This window comes from Lissotriton vulgaris, chromosome 3_1 (genome assembly GCF_964263255.1).
Source record: "Lissotriton vulgaris chromosome 3_1, aLisVul1.2, whole genome shotgun sequence".
NCBI classification, from domain to species: Eukaryota; Metazoa; Chordata; class Amphibia; order Caudata; family Salamandridae; genus Lissotriton; species Lissotriton vulgaris.
Genome location: NC_141689.1, coordinates 2,077,214,070 through 2,077,232,292, shown reverse-complemented (window position 1 = coordinate 2,077,232,292; position 18,223 = coordinate 2,077,214,070). Strand labels below are relative to the sequence as shown.

Sequence of the window (18,223 nt, the reverse complement as noted above, 5' to 3'; positions counted from 1 at the left end):
AATATTTTAACAGGAGGTCACTGTCTGTTCCCCATTTCATTGGTGGTGCCAAATCTATCATGTCAACTCTTTTCCCGATTTAAATTATTTTTCAGCATTATTGCTGCATACAGCACTTTGTTGCTCTCTAGCCCTGCAGAAATACTAATAAATAGAATTGTGCTGTTGGTTTTTAAAATGCTGCATTCCACATTTATGTAATAAGGGTTGTTTTTCAAGTTCTTTCACATCTGACATTAGTAGCTTGACAAATGCTGTTTATTTTAGTTTTTTGGTATTTGTAATCCTACAGTTATATTGGAAAACAAATAATAAGTAACTGAGCTCAATTAAAAACAAAAGATTGAGGGAGGAGTGTCTAAGATGGTGACCACGTAGGATCTTCCTGCCATGCTCTGTGGTGCCACCACGCCAAAGTACTCGAGCCGCTGCCCCAATATTTCTGGCAGCTTGCACACGAGTTGTGGAGCTCTCCAAGACTCACTACATGGGCAGTGTGTGGGGGGGGGAGACGCAGGCCCCATTTCCAAGATGGCAGCCACCATGATGCGGGGTACTCTGGCCTGGCTGTACTGCAGGTTCAGAACCCAGAGTGGTTTAGTCTGGGGGAGCAGCGATATAAAGTGATCTATCACACCAGGGCCAGGCCACCCCTGCAGCCTCAACAGCAAAGACCACAGCAGCCACAGCTAAGAATCCCTCAGAAGCCCCCATCAGCAGTCGGGGAGGCTTAGCTGCACGCTTGTCCTCCCAGTAGGTCGACAGCATAGCCCATGCAGCGGCCTCATCAGAGAGCATTGGAGTGACTTGAAGGCCCCATTCTCTCCATGCTGCGAGGGCTGCAAGTGCTGCCAGTCGCAGTCTGCACCAGAAGCCTCCTACAGTTCCCTGAGCAGGACCACCAGGAGAGTAAGTTCAGACTGACGGAGTGCCCACTGATTTTGGCAAGAGGCTTGGCGTTGACTCTGGGGAGTACTGGGCCCACCCGTATCCTGATAACTAGTGTAAAGGGGCTGCTGCATCTGGGGGGGGATGAACTGAGATACACTGCCTACCTGCTGGCAGTACCCCATGGTGTATCCTCGCCCCCACACTCTCCAACTTCTACTTTATAGCCATGGCTCCAACCCAAAACACCATGCAGTCATTGTAATGGCAGCACCGTGAAAGATATGCTGAATAAGGTTGCAACGAGAAGACTGGGCCCAGTGCCTGATATGGGGCCTTCAGACTTAAGCTGCCCTAATCCCTCCTCAGCCACCCACAGAGCAGGAGCCTCCTGAGGCACCTTCTCCTTCCTTGAGACCCTCATTGACAAACTACAGGATCACTTAATTGCCTTGAGGGATAAAATGAGGGCAGACATGAAGGAGGTTCGGAGTGAGGTGGTAGACTTAGGCTAATGCCCAGCCACCCTAGAGTAGTGGAGATGCCAGAGAAGAAGAGCTCGACAACAGCAGGTGGGAATCTGGATATACAGGAACAGAAACTTGTTCTGCGCTCACAACTGGAGGACCAAGAAAACCACATGTCCCAATCCAATATCAGAATTAAGGTCATCCCCTTTAATGCAGAGAATGGAAATTTTGATGTCCTGATTCTTCGCCTCTTCAACCAACTCCTCCATCACCTTACAGCAACAGACATCCTTCTCAATCGCACCCATAGAGCAGGATGCCCAGTTGCATCTCTTCAAAGGGAGGCCTGAGTGCCACCGATGCTGAATCCAGAAGAGGTTGCTCTGAGCCCTACCACCAGCTGCAAAAGCAGAGTCCGCCAAAAGCTTAGGGCCATTCAGCAGAGATACGCATGACTGCTAACACTTTTCCAGAGCTGCCCAGGATTGGGAAACGTTACAGTGTGTGCTCAACAGCCTCAGTTCTGGCACTGCGCAGACGCCCGTGGAGGGTGGGCAGTTCCCTCTGAATTAACTCCATTATGTTGGTTGCTAAGATCATCTCCCTCCTTTACACTGTGGCAATTCTGGCTCCTCTATTTCCCAGTTTGAGACTTTCCTATTACCGGCCCAACCCATTCGACTATCAGTCCATTCACAATGTGCATCTGCCCTGTGCGTATCCCAACTAGACTGCTTGACCCAAAAACTGGGATGTACTGGAGCGCTCTCTACCAAAGGGGTTGTTTGACTACAGCAGGTGGGTCTCATGGATATATGGCGGACATGTCATCCGGTAGCATGAGCTTACACCTTTTTCTCCTTCGCTCACCAGACATATGCCAGATTTGACTACTTCCTAACTTCAATGCATGTGCAAAGCAACTATTCAAATTTACGTAAGCATGGCCATGCTCTCTGACCACACACCTAAATGGATCACCTTTACGGTCCACTCATTGCTAGCACCTCGCATACCATCCTGTTTAAATGACAAGCTGCTCACCCATGACTCTACCCTCAAAGATTTAACTGCAGCACTTTCACAGTATCTTCAATTCAACGACACTCCGGACATTCTAATATGTCTCCTGTAGGAGACTCTGAAGACATACTTCCAGCCCATTTCCAAGCCATCTCAGCTCACCTCAATAAAGCTTGAAGAGGTAAGAAAGCAGATCTAGAAGAAAGAGTGCATGCCTTAGAAGTGGCACACCAACACATGGGTGCTCACAAGCTCATGCGAAAGCTAACCCTCCTTCAAAAACTCAAAGCCCTGGATATTAACAAGGGAGAAAACGCACTGCTGTAGACCAGGGAAAAATAGAACACTGGTGGCAATAAAGCGGGGAGACTCAAAGCATGCCAACTGCAAGCCAAACCCAAAAAGATGGAATCTTAGAGTTTTGGGTGGAAGGAGGACCAGCCCTAACTTCTGATGACGGGATCACTCATGCTTTTACACAGTTCTTTGAAATGCTCTATTCTCCCAAAGTGGCCGACCCGGCTGAGATCACGGATTACCTTGGTGCTGTCAACTTCACTACCATACCACCCCAAGATGTTCCCTTACTCAACACTGACATAATAGCTGAGGAAGTCCTTGCAACAATAGTTTAAGCTGCAACCAGGTAAAGCCCCAGGGGCCACGTGCTTCACTGCCACCTTTTACAGGACCAACTGGGGGTTGACCCAACTCATTGAAAGACTGTACAACTCTTTTGGAGATTCTGGCACACTTCCTGCCACCATGAGTGAGGCAGTTCTCACAATAATCCTAAACCCAGGAATGTCCAGACTCAGTGTTTGGCATACTGTCCCATCTTACTCCTTAATGTTGATGCAAAAATCTTGACCAGCAGCCAGACTTAATCCATATATGCAGGGCCTTATTAAGCCAGAGCAAACAGAGTTTTTTCCAGAGTGGACTCGTAGCGACAGCACCAGGAGTTTATTACACGTGATAGATAAAGTCTCAAGGGCCCCCAATTCTGCGCTATTGGTCTCCTTTGACACAGAGAAGGCATTTGACCGGGTCCATTGGCCGTTTCAGTACAGGGTAGTAGCCAAGATGGGTATAAGACCACAGTTCCAGACATGAATAAGGAGTAGCTACAGACAACTCACCGTCCGAGTCAGGGTCAGTAGCACCCTCTCCTGGCCATTTACAATCCACAGAGGAATTCAGCAGAGTTGCCCCATTTTGCTCCTTTTGCCATGTATATGGAACAGTTGGCTGAAGGTATCAGGAAAAATCAGCAAATTGCGGGCATCACTATGGGGGCCAGCCTCATAAACTGGCCTTATAGTCATATGATGTTATGATGACTCTCATGGACCCCCATAACTCTATTCAGTGCTCCTACAGGACCTGATGGCCTTCAGAGGAGTCTCTGGTTTCAAAGATAATCTTCAAAACTCCCAAATTCTAAATCTCAAAGTCCCACTCCACGACACAGAACAGCTGGAACTCTCCCACCCCTTCCTATGTTCTACACAATGGGTGTCAATCCTCAGACTTAAGATCTGTCCCTACCTAAACAAGATGGTGGAGTGTAATTGTGTAGACTTGCTGAACACAGCACGTTCAGAACTGCAGACCAGGACAACTGGACGGAGTCCTGTGCAGGATGGGGAGGTTGGCAGTGGTAAAATTGACACTGTCACCCCAAATCCTCTATGTCAGGCAGACCCTATTTCTCCAACCCTCTCCCATACCCTGCATACACTCCAGCAATGTATCAAGTGCTTCATATTGGAAGGGAAAGCGACCAAAAAATTGCAAGGACAAGGGCATATGTGACAATCGCAGATGGTGGCCTCGAGATCCCGAACTTAACCAACACTGCCCAACTCTGCTACATGGTTGATTGGGCCATATCTCTTATAGAGAAGCATTGTGTTTTTAGGACCAGGCAGTGGCTGGTATCGACATCTGGATGATACCCTGGCTCTCCAGGAAATACAGACCGCCTCTGGTATACATCTCCCCTGTTGTACGAACCACCTTGGCAGCCTGGGATACAGTGTTTGTCAAGAAGGAACTCTCCTCACCAGTATCTCCACTCACACCATTTACTGGCAACCCTGACTTCCCACCAGCTCAATCTGGAAAAGACTACTAGGCCTAGCAGGAGGTAGGCTGCAAGAGACTGGGTGACTTATTTGACCAAACAGGCCTACGGACCTTTGCCCAACTGCAAGATTCCTATGGCTTTTTAGCTCTGGAAGAATGATAGTACACAGCAGTCTGACATTGGGTTGGACTACCCCAGGTCTACCCTCATGCTAGTCGTAAACTAACACTGTTTGAAAAATGGATGGTCACCCATGCTAGTGACAAACTGCTTCTCTATGATATCTATGGCTTTTTTATGAAACCTCCCAAACCTACCCAATGTTCAGACCTACCCACTGCAATCCCGAAAAGGAAAGGCCATCACGCTTGGCCTCTGTGCAGCAAAACAAGTGATCCTGACCCACTGGGGCATAGATAACATACTGACCCACAGAGACTGGCTACACAAACTGTCGGATTTATTGGGGATGGGAAAAGCTCCAATACAGTTATAGAGTCCATCTTGCTGCAGTTTGACAGAACGTGGGCACCTTGTGTATGATCCCTAGCGCAGAGCTTCAGAGAACTTACTTGCACCTGCTACCTGCGGGTTCTTTAACTCAGAGCATCTGAGTCTCCCCTCTCTGCTACGTGACTGCAAGGGAACTCCCTCCCACCTGCAGGTGACTCCCTCCTATTCTTATCCAGTGGCGGCTGCCACAAATAAAGGGTAGTGAGGCGGGTGGAGGCAGCGCAGGGTGGTGGGAGGGGGTGTAAGAAATAAAAAAATGATTTTAAACATACCTTTAGCCTCTTCCAGCCGTCTACAGCGTCGCGCCACCTCTCCTCTCCCTCGGTCCCAGCATCCCCTGGTGCAGACTCCTATCCACTCCCTGTGCTGCAGAGCAGCGTTGGGATCGGCCTGAGTGGGCTAGAAAGATGCCCTACTCAGGCGAGGGAGTCTATGGGCAGAGGCGGATTGGCACTGCGGGCAATCGGGCATCGGCCGAAGGGCCGATGTTTCAGTGCCCTCTGTGGGCCGTTTTTTTCTCCCCTTTCCCAGTCCACAGAGAGTGCTCTCTGCTGTCTGCTCTCTGTCGACTGGGAAAGGGGAGAATAAAAACGGCCCACAGAGTGTACGGAGATAGAGACAGAAATGAAAGCTCTTTACTGTGCGGCCATACAGCGATTATCAGCTGTGGCCTCTACTGCACCCCCTGCCCTGCAAAGCAATCGCGCTGAGGCCGGGCTGGGGAGGGGTGATTGTTTACAAGAATCGGCCTCCCTGGGGGCCAGGTGTTGCTCAGGCCTTTTGAGCCATTTTCACCTTGGCCCCCCTGGGGCCCACACACGGGGAAACAGTGTTAGTCTTAACACCTCGCCCACAGCCCCTCACATTCAGGGCACAGTGGGCGAGGAAGAATGGGTCTGGCTGTGGGGGCCAGGTGATGTTTTGAAACCGCACAATCTTCACCTTAGGCCGCCCCCCCCTGGCTACTGTGGATGATCCAGCAGCTGTGTTTTGTGCTGATTAATTTACAAATTGCAGGGGCCTCACTGCTGTTCATGTGCTCCTGAGCTGAAGGTCTGAGGAGGGCTGAGTATGTTAGTAATAGCAGGGGCTTCGCTGCTTTTCAGGTGCTCTTGTGCTGGAGGGCTCGAATAATTTTGTGATGGAAAGGGCCCTGCTGGTTTTTCAGTTGCTCAGCATGTAGGACATTGTCACCTTGGCCATGTGTCCTGCGCAAGAACAGTATCCTCCCACTTTCATTCCTTGTCTGTGCATAGGCATAGGTGGACTAACGCCAGAGTTGCAGAGATGGGGATTCAAGTTTGAGTCCCAGCGTCTGCTCAACAACCTGTGATTCTGGGCAGATCACTTCCTCGCCCAGGCCCTTAAATAAAAAATCAGATCATGTGTACTGTAATTGGTACTCATGAATAGAACTCAAATAGCCTTTGTCTTGGCCTAAATTTACACTATATAAAACTGCCAAATGGTACTTGCTGTATTATATATCTGAACGCAATGACAGAAGCAGCAAAATACCAGTTGGGTGGCACACTATGCTAAGCACAGATTTGTAGCTTAGGTGTTTTAAGCTACGCCCTTAATTACATTGAACACCCCCTTTGGAGAGACCCCTCAGTTTTGTCATCCCACTTAAAGCCCTGGAAACAACACCATGTCGCAGACACCTCAGGGCCTGGCACTGTGCATCATGCATGACTCATGACTTCCAAGGTTTCAGATTGACTATGTGCAGGGGCATCTTGAACCCCTCCCTTTGCTTTAGGAACTACAGCGAGGGGTGAGTTCCTGATGAGTCTATTCTGTCTGCAACTCTGCGGACAAAGGCTCAGCTCACAATTATTGTGAAAAGGTGGGCGAGAGAGTAAGTGAAGGGATGGCTGGATGGATCAGTGAAAGAGTGAATGGATGAATGAAAGGGTGAATGGATGGATGATGAGAGAGAATGGGTGGATAGATGAGTGAAATGATGGATGGATTGATTAATTGATAAGTGAAAGAGTGAATGGATGAACAGATGTGTGAAAGGGTGGCCGTAAGGATGGATGAGTGAGTGAAAGGGAGGGTGCATGGGCAAAAGATTGGATAGATGAGTGAAGGAGTGAAAGGATGGATGAGAGAAAAGATGGATGGAGGATTGAAAGGATGGATGAGTGATAGGGTCAATGGATGGATGCATGAGTGGATGAGTAGATGGATAGTTGGGTGGATGGAAGGAAGGATGGATGGCTAAGTGAAAGGGTCGATGGAGAGAGAAAGGGAGGATGGATGACTGAAAGGGTGAATAGGTGGAAGGATGAGTGACTGGGTGGATGGATAAGAAAGTGAAAGGATGGCTGGATGGGTGAGAGGGAAAATGGCTAGATGGATGAGTGAAGGGATGGATTGGGTGAACGGGTGGATGGAGAGAAAAAGTGAGGATGGATGTGTGGATGACTGAAAGGGTGAATGTGTGGAAGGATGAGTGACTGGGTGGATGGGTGAGTAAGTGAAAGGGTGGCTGGATGGGTGAAAGGGTAAATGGATGGATGAGTGGATGGATGGGAGGAAGAGTGGATGAATGGGTGGATAATGGATGGATGAGTAAAAGGGTGCATGGAGGGATGGATGAGTGAAATGATGGGTGGAAGAATACATGATGGATAGGTTTGCAAATGGTTGAATATGTTTGGATCTGGATTAGCGGCATCTTATGTTTGCCACTTTACATATCACAATGACTATCCAAGCAGATCTTCCCGACCATTTCTCTCACCAAACATGCTTGCTCAGAACCATGAATTGTAAACAAAATATCAGACTAGACAACCCAGTGCTGTAACCATATATATAGATTATAATCATATGAAATATCACAAAAAGACCTGCACAGTTGATCAAAGCTGCGTGCATACTGAAAAAACCGTGAAGTACACGATTGGTTCAACCTGATATAAACTTATTTTGACTAGTGCTTTAATGGTTGTCTATTTACTTACTTACATAATAATGCGCAACCTCCTCTGATGGGTCTGTAAAACTTACCTTTTGTCCAGAAGTTTTGTCCTGAATTTTGACCCTTTGTCCTGAATTTTTACACTCCCCATCCTGAATTTGCACCCATGCCAGTTGGTCACCCTAGTCCTGAACCTCCCATACAGAACTACAGAGTGTTCACCCTGCCTTTTCTATTTGGTTACTCTTCTAACCAGATGCACCACACTGCCAAGATCTAACTCAAGAGGGGCCATCTAATCCCCTTTGCATCACACTCTCCACAGGGCTGACCAAAGTAGGCTGAGTAAAGCAGTACTCAAAGCTACATCTAGTGTGCCTCAATCGTCGTCCCACCGAATCCAGAAAATACTGCACTAGACTCACTGCAGTAGGTCTTCCTGAAAGGTTTATTTGACTTGCCACATCCAGCACCCAGAAATGCAATGTGTTGCTAGACGATCCCTTCCTCTGAAGCAAGAAGGAACAGGTAGGAACCATTTTGTTTACCATTTCTTTGCACAATTTACTGATTCATTTGTGTGCCAGTTAAAAATGTAACTTTATTTTAGAGGCCTCATCCAAAATGCGCACAAGGGGCATATTTCTCTATATGCCAAAAATATGAATTAGCAAGTTTTGGTAAGTTTTTGTTTGTAGTGTGTAGGTCTGACTGCACTCTAATGTGGCAACATGTTTGTGTGTTGATTTCAGGACATGTCTAAGACTTTGTGTAATGTGCTTTCTCAAAAGAGGGCTATTTAGCCGCATTCTAAGCTAAGCCTTGTTCGAGGCCTAAGCAAAATTTGCAAACTTGGCACTTCTTTCTCTGTGCAGAAGAATTCACTTTTCTAGCATGTTCAGGTTAGAATTCCTTTTTGCAGATTTTCTATCATTTTCATGGTTAATTGAGTAATCCTCAGTCTTCTCATGTCCCAGACTTGAAGGAAGCAACAGATATGAATAAAACTGTGTTTTTTGTATATAGACATCACCTGCTGGCTGTGAAATACATGTATGACTAGATTGCACAGATACATTTTTTCAGCATTCTTTACACCCCAGACTGCCTTTTCCTCATTTGTGAATTCTTACTTTTGTTATTACATGTTCTGTTCCCAGAGATTCCAGTCTTACCCTTTCTCCTTGACTTTGTACTAGATTTCTGATTTATGTGATGATTAGAGTCTAGGACATAGCTGGTTGGGAAAGAGTATCTAACGACATTGTGCATGGCGTTAAGACTGCAAGTAAGTATTCAGTTTTCAGAACTGCAGTGATCCTAGTCTTTACCAATGTTACTTGCTCTGTAAGCTTTAAAAGGCTTAATTTACTAAATATTTCTCTACGAATTAGACCTCAAAGAATAACCAAATAGTGTTTCATGAAACGGCACGCCCCTTGAATGTGGGCCACGCCCCTTAACTGTACACCACGCCCCTTAAATGTATGCCACGCCCCTTGAACGTGGGCCACTTTTTTCGTCAGTGCCCGGGCCAAATTGTGATCCCAATCCGACCCTGTCTGTGGGGGTTTCTCCAGCCCGGCTGCATTGAGCAAGTGTGGTTTGGTTGGTCTGAGACGACTGGCCAAACACACATGAGCACTTGGTGAATGGAGTGCATGCCATGTAGCAATCCTCCTCCCCCCTCCAAAGCCTCAGTCCCGCCCCTCCCAAAGGCGCTGGCTAAGAGCTGGGAAATGCAAAATAAAATGATGCAAGAGCATCATTTTGTTGTGCATTTGCAGGCTCTCAGCCAGGCAGTGGGGCGACACTCCTCTGCCATTGAGGAGGAGCCGCTGCTGCTCCTATCAAGAACTCGTCCACATTAGAGATATTTGCACGTTATCCTTTACCTGCACTCGTCCTCTCTCTTACGCTTCCCTCCAACCCCCCTTCCTCCCTTTTCTTCCTTCTGTCCCACTGGTTCTCTCCTGAGTTGATACCCCCCGAACATAGGTCTCCCCCTCACCTGCCTATTGGATGTAGGTGAGGTATATTTTTGCTGTAAAACTTTAATTAAAAAAGCTTGGAACCATGAAAACAAAGAATTGGATAGGTTGCTCGCCTGCCATGGGACAATTTGGGAGTTCCTATTACTATTAGTGGGGTCAAAAGCCAAACTCGAGCCCAGACCAATGCCAATCCAGGCATTCACCACATCCCTCACTGGTTCAGCGAGAGGGAGATGGAAAACTGAATGTAAGTGTGGTGCCCCTAGTAGAGGGGCACTGCACAACTGTCTGATTCCTGTGGTAGCGGATCATGAAAATACATATATGCTATTCACTAAATATGTACAATGCTGCAGCATTTTGTGCTTGCAATCTGCATGTCTTCTTAGACATGCAGATTGCACATCCATGCACACATAGGTCCACACACCTATAGTCACCCACCCACACAGAACAGCAAACAGGCATGCATGCGCACAGCTCGTGCACACAGCCTCTAGGAACACACACACATAGACAACCAGAATGCTGTAACCCATGAACACAAGAGAGATACACTATGTTATTTTATATGGATTGCATGCATCTCGCGCTCTGCTCCTCTAACACGATCTCAAAGTGTTAGATGCCACCACCAGAGGGTAGAAATGAACCTTGTGAATGGCTTGATCATCCTCAAAACAGAGTAAAAGGTAGTAGCCAACCTCAGGCATCTGGTTGGAGGAAGCAGGACAGAAAAAATGATTGTGGGAGTCCCAATGGCTAATCAGTCATTGGCATCTCTTTAGAAAAATTGGTTTTTACTGGGTGACAAAATACTTTATTGTCCTTGCCAACTCAATCACTGCCCTAGTTGAAATAATCACCTGTTTGCAACAATGCAGTGCCCTCTGCAAACCTATCCTATCCTTTGCAAATAATACCCATGCTGCACTGCTATTCAGTGCCTGTAAAAAAGAAAGGTGTCACGTGCTTCCCCATTGCACAAGAAATGTGCAACTGGAAGCGTATCGAGGGTACGTTGCCTATTCAAGACAGAGCAGCACATGCCTAGCTGTACTGTGCCATAAAGAGAAAGTTCATAAAGCCCTAGAAAATTGCAGTAGAAAGTTCATAAAGCCCTGTTATCTCATTGATAGTGCATAGAAGGAGGGGCTACAATGATATAAATGTCCTCTCATAATCCATCTATACAAATCTCCCACTTGTCTCAACCTAGAACAACTTTTGTCTTCCTACCCTGCACAAAGCTTAGCAGACATCTACTGAAACAGCGACTTAAGAAAAAGATTTCTCAAAAATATTATCACCATTAATAAAAATTTCTTAAACAACCTATTATCACCAGTAAAGCAAAATAATTATCTCCTGGGCAGAAAGTCCAGGCCACCCATCTTTGTACGAACATCATTCTATCACATAAAAGAAAATTCTTCATGGCATGCTGCAACATCCTTGCTCATAAGAAACTCTTGGCCTCAGGAAAGTCACCAGCTACAGACTAGGAGCCCACTCCTGGCTCCTTTGCAGGAATGGCCATGAAGTCCACAATTGATCATTACGTCCCCTAAATAGGAAGTTGGGCTGAGGCACACCAAACCCACATTGATTTCTCCAGAACACTGATGAAACGTCTTAGAAATGAGCCAATTCATAGGAGAGGCCTGATGAAATTAAAAAAGTATTGATTGGGTTGCTTGAATTCATCTCAGCCGCGACTAATTCCTTCCAGCCCATTGTTTTTCTTTTTGCGATCTCACACAGGAGCAAACCAGATTAGTTTCACTCTTTGCATTGCTTCAGAAGGTTCAGTCCAACTAAAATGTCCAGACCATGTCTCATTTGAGAAGGAGTACAAGCAACCCTGAACACAGTTTTAGCCTACTTGGGCCTTGTCACTAGGGCGGAGTGGGCAAGGAAGTCATATCAAGGCATATCCCTCACACTTAAGACGTTGCTCTGAGAAAAACAGAAAAGTGACTGATGGATTGCTTGAATTAATTTCAGCCACTGGTGATTTTCCTGGCCGTCAACCATTTTATTGCCTGCCGTGCCACCTCAGACAGGAATCAGCCATATACAAAACAGCCTTTGTCCTGATCTATTCTACCACAGAAAATCACATCTGAGTGGGAACACAAGATACCCCAGACCGATTTCTGCTAATTAAGACCTCATCAGTAGGATGCAGATTAAGTTCTATGGCGTAGTGGGCATGGGGCCCACATCTGGCACAGTCATTGCACTTAGAGCATCACACTGGGGATAGCAAAAAAATGACAGGAAGATAGAATTATTTCGTACACTGGCAATTAGTCTTAGCTGCAATCCAATGCATCCTGTTTTGCCTGGAATATGCCCTCATGCAACAACCAATCTGTGTGATTAATTAAATCATTCCATAAATCACCTTGTTGTTTATTGCTATGCAGCCCCTAAGTGTGACAGGAAAACACATATATGGTTCCCATGCTCACTGTGCAAGAGGGATCAAGCTATACTTCACTGATGAGTCCTAAATAGGTCAAAACCAGACAGGGTAACAGGGTATCTTAGTGATCCCATGTGGAGAAGACTTTACCTTTCAATTTGGGCTGGATTGTCTTATTTGAGCAGGACCAAGGCTTATTTACATATGGCAGGGGTCTGTCTAGAGTGGCATAGTGGACGAAAAATAGTGGTCTGCAATGTGGCCTTGAGTGACTCCCAGTGGCTGAGATTATGTAAACATTCCTTCCATTTCTTTGTTGGTTGTTGCAGTCAACACCCTAAGTACAACAAGTATGCCCAGATATGGGTATCTGCGAGCTCAAGTTATATCTTATTCATTGGTCCTAAGAAGGTCAAAACAGGTCTATGGCTGCATATGATCCAGTCTGGATTGGACGTTGCATAGCATTTCTGTATGGACTGCATCCCACTGGAGCAGGATGAAGCCCAGCTCGCATATGGCATGTCTTTAGAGAGAGATAGTGCATGCAAAATAAAAGTCTGGAAAGCAGTGAGCGATCACTATTGCCGGACAGTAATTCAAGCATTCCTTCCATACCTTGCTGTCCTGGGAAAACCCTTATGTATCCGGTAGAAATAAACTGAAATCGGTAATAAACTGAAAGTGATAGGCACTTGATGAAATATTATGGTTCCAAAGAAAAAAAGAAAAACCTCTAATATTTATCAGTTTCCTTTCATACACTGTTTATGACATCACACGACCTCATATTTAGGCATGGGCGGATTTTGCGGATTGGCAATCCGCGAATTTGCGGATTTGCGAATTTGCGGATTGTGAAAATCCGCAAAATCCGCAGATTTTGCTGATTTTTTTTTTTGTGTGTTCGCACGGGTTTCTGCAAGCTCGCGAGGGTTTTGTACAATTTTGCAAATTGCAAAATTGTACAAAACCCTCGCGAACTTGCAGAAACCCGTGCGAACACAATGTCTTGATTTATTGAATTTGGCTTGAAAATTAAACCTGTTTAATTTTCAAGCCAAATTCAATAAATCAAGAATTAAGGGAAATATAAACTGTAGATATATATTTGTGCTGAATTAGAAGTGATTAACTGAAATGAAGTGATTAACTGAAATTTAAAAAGAACATAAAGAATAAAGATTTAAATCAACAAAACATACTATCTTACCCGGATGTTTTGACAAAATATTGTCTCTATCAGAAATAGCGACATAGGCTTCTGAAATGTTGGCCTGTATGATGTAACTATTTTACAATGGCGCCAGCAAGCTGCCAGCGCCGTTGTAAAATAGTTACAAAGTTAACTTGCACAGGAAGCACTTAGATAAAATAAAGCAGCACCTGCTTCGTTTTATCTAGTGGTTCCTGTACAAGCTAACTTTGTAACTATTTTACAACGGCGCTGGCAGCTTGCTGGCGCCATTGTAAAATAGTTACATGAGTGGGGGGTCAACTTTTGAACCCGTTACGTCCGCGGATTTTTTTTTGCGGATTTTGCGGGAAATCCGCAAAATTCGCGGATTGCGGATTTCCCAAAAATCCGCAAAATCCGCGGGCGTAACGGATTTCCCGCTCATGCCTACTCATATTTAACTTCACTCATGACATAAAATTGTTCGCTGATGACATCAAATTACATTATTTAACCACATCACTGATGTGGTTATTTTTCCCCTGTGCTGGAAATTGTTATTTTGCTTTATTCATGACGAGCTTTTATTCATGACGAGCTCAGCTCGTCATCAGCACAGCGCAACTGTGCCTCATGACGAGCTGAGCTCGTCATGAGCATGGAAGGGGTTAAGACATCACTGAAGAGATTACATGCACTCCGCCACAGGTTACTATCAATTAAAACGCAGTTTATCATGAAAAGCCTAGATCCTCTGAATGATGTTCAGTGGGCGGGTGGTAGGCACGTGCCGATGGAGCAGCGGGGTTGGGTGGATCTAGAAAAGATCTGATGGAACAATTTCAACCATGCAAGATCTGTACAGTGGTTGTTGTCTTATGTTCTCCTCTCAGCACCACATGAGTTACTATTGGTTTGATTTGTTACACGTTATATAAATATCTGATGTTATGATGTTATGAAATAAAACATAGAGCAGGGAAGCCACCAGTGATGGGCAAAGGAAGCAAGGAAGGAGCAATTCCAAACTACCCCCTTGGGATACATAAAACCTCACCTGGCCACACAACACACCATGTCCGTTCTTTTCAGGTGGTGTTTCATTCATTTCAATGACGTGAGTCACAGCCACAATTTTTAACTAAGCAGGCAGAAAAAGTGTGAGTGGCCCAAGCCCAGCAATGTATTCAATTCAATTAGTTTATTTGTTACGGAACTCCAACGGAGGTCCACAAAAATACACCAATACAAAATAAAAGACATACTTTATGACAAATACAATTCTTAATAAATATCCAGAAATGTTTTAAAAAATTGAAATATTCTATAACAAGTCATTTCATTTGGAGGGGACAACACAAAAGATCGTGCCTCCTGAGCAGAACAAATATTACATTTATTAAAAAAGGGTCTCAAAAACATTCGCCTCGCCCTTAGAAGTTCTGGGCGCAGAAATAACACATGATTAAGATCCTGTATTTGGGAACAACAAAGTTCACAGATTCTCTCTTCTCTGGGAATTTTTTCCCAAGTGCCCGTTACTTCTCTCAAGGGCAGCAAGTTAGTTCTTAAAAGGAGTATTAGCCTTCTAATTCCGTGTGGGATGTTCCATGAGAGATAGGGCCGGGGTCTGCTCCCCATCGCACTCGCACAGATCACCCCATTACAGGCTTTGGGATGACTTAAAGCCATATCTCTTGCCGTACTAATCGTGCTTATTGACTTTTGTAGAAATGACTTAAATACAGGCTTTGGCATGGGTGAATCACAGTTTAAATTACGCCCAAATAAATAGTTTGCGTTGGCAAATGATCTAAAAAAAGCTGATTTGTATTCATCCTCTGATGGTCTCGCTGACTGTTAGTCTATGACTACTCCCTGGAGGTGGGTTAAATTGGAGACAAAGCTCCATGTATACCTTGGGTGGCTTTCGTAAAATCTGTGCAGTTTTTCCATGTGCGCCGCACTGTGGAGAGGCTCACTAGTCTCAGTCAAGTCCTTCAGCCTCATCAGTCCAGTCTGCCCTCTCCTTTTGTGCTACCTGTGACAGTGAGATACTTGTGACGTATCTAACCACTCACAATGTCGAGGCACACGGGGCCATGTTTGACTTATGGCATCATGCTGGTCTTTTCAAAGAACTTGCCAATCAAAATCATAACTTTACCCCTACGTTCTGCTGCTTCAGTGTTCACTTCCACACAGTACAGGAAAAGCAGTGGCCTAACATAGGGCCAAGGGCCTGTTTATCTGGCTATAGGTAATTAAATGGGGGTGCTACATGTGGGACGGCGCAGGTGATGTGGATACGAGCCTGGGAGGTGGCCGAAAGACCCAGGCTTATGGTAGGGCACAGAGTAAGGAAGGTACAGTCGCACCCATGCAGCAGCCAACACCTCAGTTGATTCACTTTCAATTAGTTACACCCACACCTCCGCGCCTATGCAGCTCTAATGCTGTGTGCGCCCTGGGTGCCCTGTGCTGATCTGTGCATGCAAGTACCAAAAGTAGCTTCTCTACACTTGTAATTCTTTACTTAATATTGTATTAGAACATATCAGAACAAGCTGTCCAGTAAAACAGTGCTAATCAGACCTGGACTGAAATATTATGAAGTAAAAATAAAAGGACGGCGCTGATGAGTGTAGGGCTGTTTGCTGGTGGCACTGCCCTTCAACAGCACTGACCAAGAGCGAAATCACAAGATCGCCGGTGCTCCGTGGTGCCAGTCATCCACGGGGCATCCTTGTTGTATTTGATAAACGAGATTGAAAGTCGTGCACTCAACAACCGTCCGTCCCTCGACCCATCCCACGTTTCATTCATCCGTGACTGCCCCTCGCAGTCGCACACATACCACCCGTGCGCGTTCGCTCCTGAAAAGTATGTTACCCTAAGAGTGACGTCACGGCTGACACCGCCAGCGCCGCTTCTGTAGCGGCTGACACGCAGACCAGCTAAACACTTACACATCCGTGCACTCCACATCTGTTCGTCCCTCGACCAATCCCACGTTTCATTCATCCGTGACTGCCCCTCGCACACCCATACCACCCGTGCCCGTTCGCTCCTGTTACCCTAAGAGTGAAGTCACGGTTGACACTGTCAGCGCCGCTTCTGTAGCGGCTGACACGCAGCCCATCTATACACTTACACATCCGTGCACACCACATCTGTTCATCCCTCGACCAATCTCTCACGTATCATTCATCTTTGCCCACCGCGTGCCCACACATACCACCAATGCCCATCCATTCATCCACTCAAACGTAAACACGGAGTCCATCCATACATCCCTACTGTTTATCCAGGTCCTTCTCGTTTAACTACTCAATGTCATCGCTTTCGTTGCATCTCGACTTTACAAAAGTCCGTTATCCGAAGGTAAGCACATGAAACGCGTGCTTAATTCTCACAATGGGCTCTCATCACTACGCCTGGCTTTAATGAATGGAATGGACAGCACCACACACGTCCAGGTGAGACTCTCTGACCCTGCCTCATCAGTTACACGATTGCCCCCAGGGGCTTTCGGCGCCACAACCCTCGAAATTGAATTGGCTCGCCCAGCCTGTGAAAAATAGTGATCAGGCGACAGTAGTTCTCCATTAGGTAATTAAAATGGAAATTCAACACAAGAAGCATCAGAGAAAGCAAATTGGTAAGTATACTCAAACTCATTCAAATCGAGTAGTATTTTTGAGAAATCGGTGCAAAGAGAATATTTGTTTTAAATGCATTTGGGAAAGTTTCAATTTCCACTTCTGGTAGACATTTTTCTGTTATGTGTACATACCTTCACGGTACCTCTGGTCTGGTAGTTATCGACACTGAAAGCCAAAAGCACTTCAGCTCAGAGCCAAAAGTATTGAGTTATATCCAGTAAAAAAAAAACGAGTCTTCCACTTCAAAAGCAGCCATTCCCAAAACAAACAAACAAGCAAGTGCCCTCGGCGGCCGCGTCTCAGTCCCCAATTCAAGAAGCAGATGGCGCGCTGAGAAATTCCCCCGGAAAGCGCCTGCCCACGGAAACGCCGGTCCGGTCGATGCAGCCGGTCTGAATGCTCACGTTTCCTCGCTGAGCTCATTTCTGAATCCCAGGCACTGTCGCCCAGTAGGCGATTCTAGGAAAACACCCCGTGCAGCTGTGGAGACAGACGGGGCCTGGAAGAAGCAGAGGGCTGTCAGGCCGACCGCCCGCCCCCAGCCGTTCCTCCAGTCTGAGCCCGGCATGATGCTGAGCGAACGGGCCCCCTCAACAACTGGATTGCCTGGAAAGTATTTCCTGCCTTGGTGCACCGTGTGTAAAAGAGAAATATGGCATGGTGGAAAAAAGTAAACGTGTAAAATATGATGGAAAAAGGAAACCCCGTGTAAATTGGAAGCTTCAGGAGCTTCTGTGCCTGACTTGGTTTACAAGACGTTCATTGACATTCCAAGAGATTAGCACCCAACCACACTTTGAGCGATTGTTTAGGGTTGTAAAATCGCTATTAATAAAATATTCAGAGTTGACTTTTTTAAGTGTTTGTCAAACACCAACAGCATGTGTTGTAAGGTGATACATGCATTGCTTCCTATCCAGGAAGGTCTGCCTGTGTAACACGTCAGTTTAAGTCATCAGCGTCGTTTCATGGCTAAAGTCATATTCAGTGCACTTTCTCTTCTCAAGTAGCTAGAAACATCGTCATGTGTTCTGC

General features: G+C 46.0%; 1 protein-coding gene across 1 annotated transcript in view; it reads right to left on the bottom strand.

The window, feature by feature from the left end:
* Positions 1–17,620, bottom strand: part of DLC1 (DLC1 Rho GTPase activating protein) — a 1,582,515-nt gene extending 1,564,895 nt beyond the window's left edge. The window contains exon 1 of the mRNA XM_086962607.1: positions 17,320–17,620. The gene's annotated coding sequence lies outside the window, so the exon portion shown is untranslated. The remainder of the gene's footprint in view (positions 1–17,319) is intronic.
* Positions 17,621–18,223: the final 603 nt, after the last annotated feature.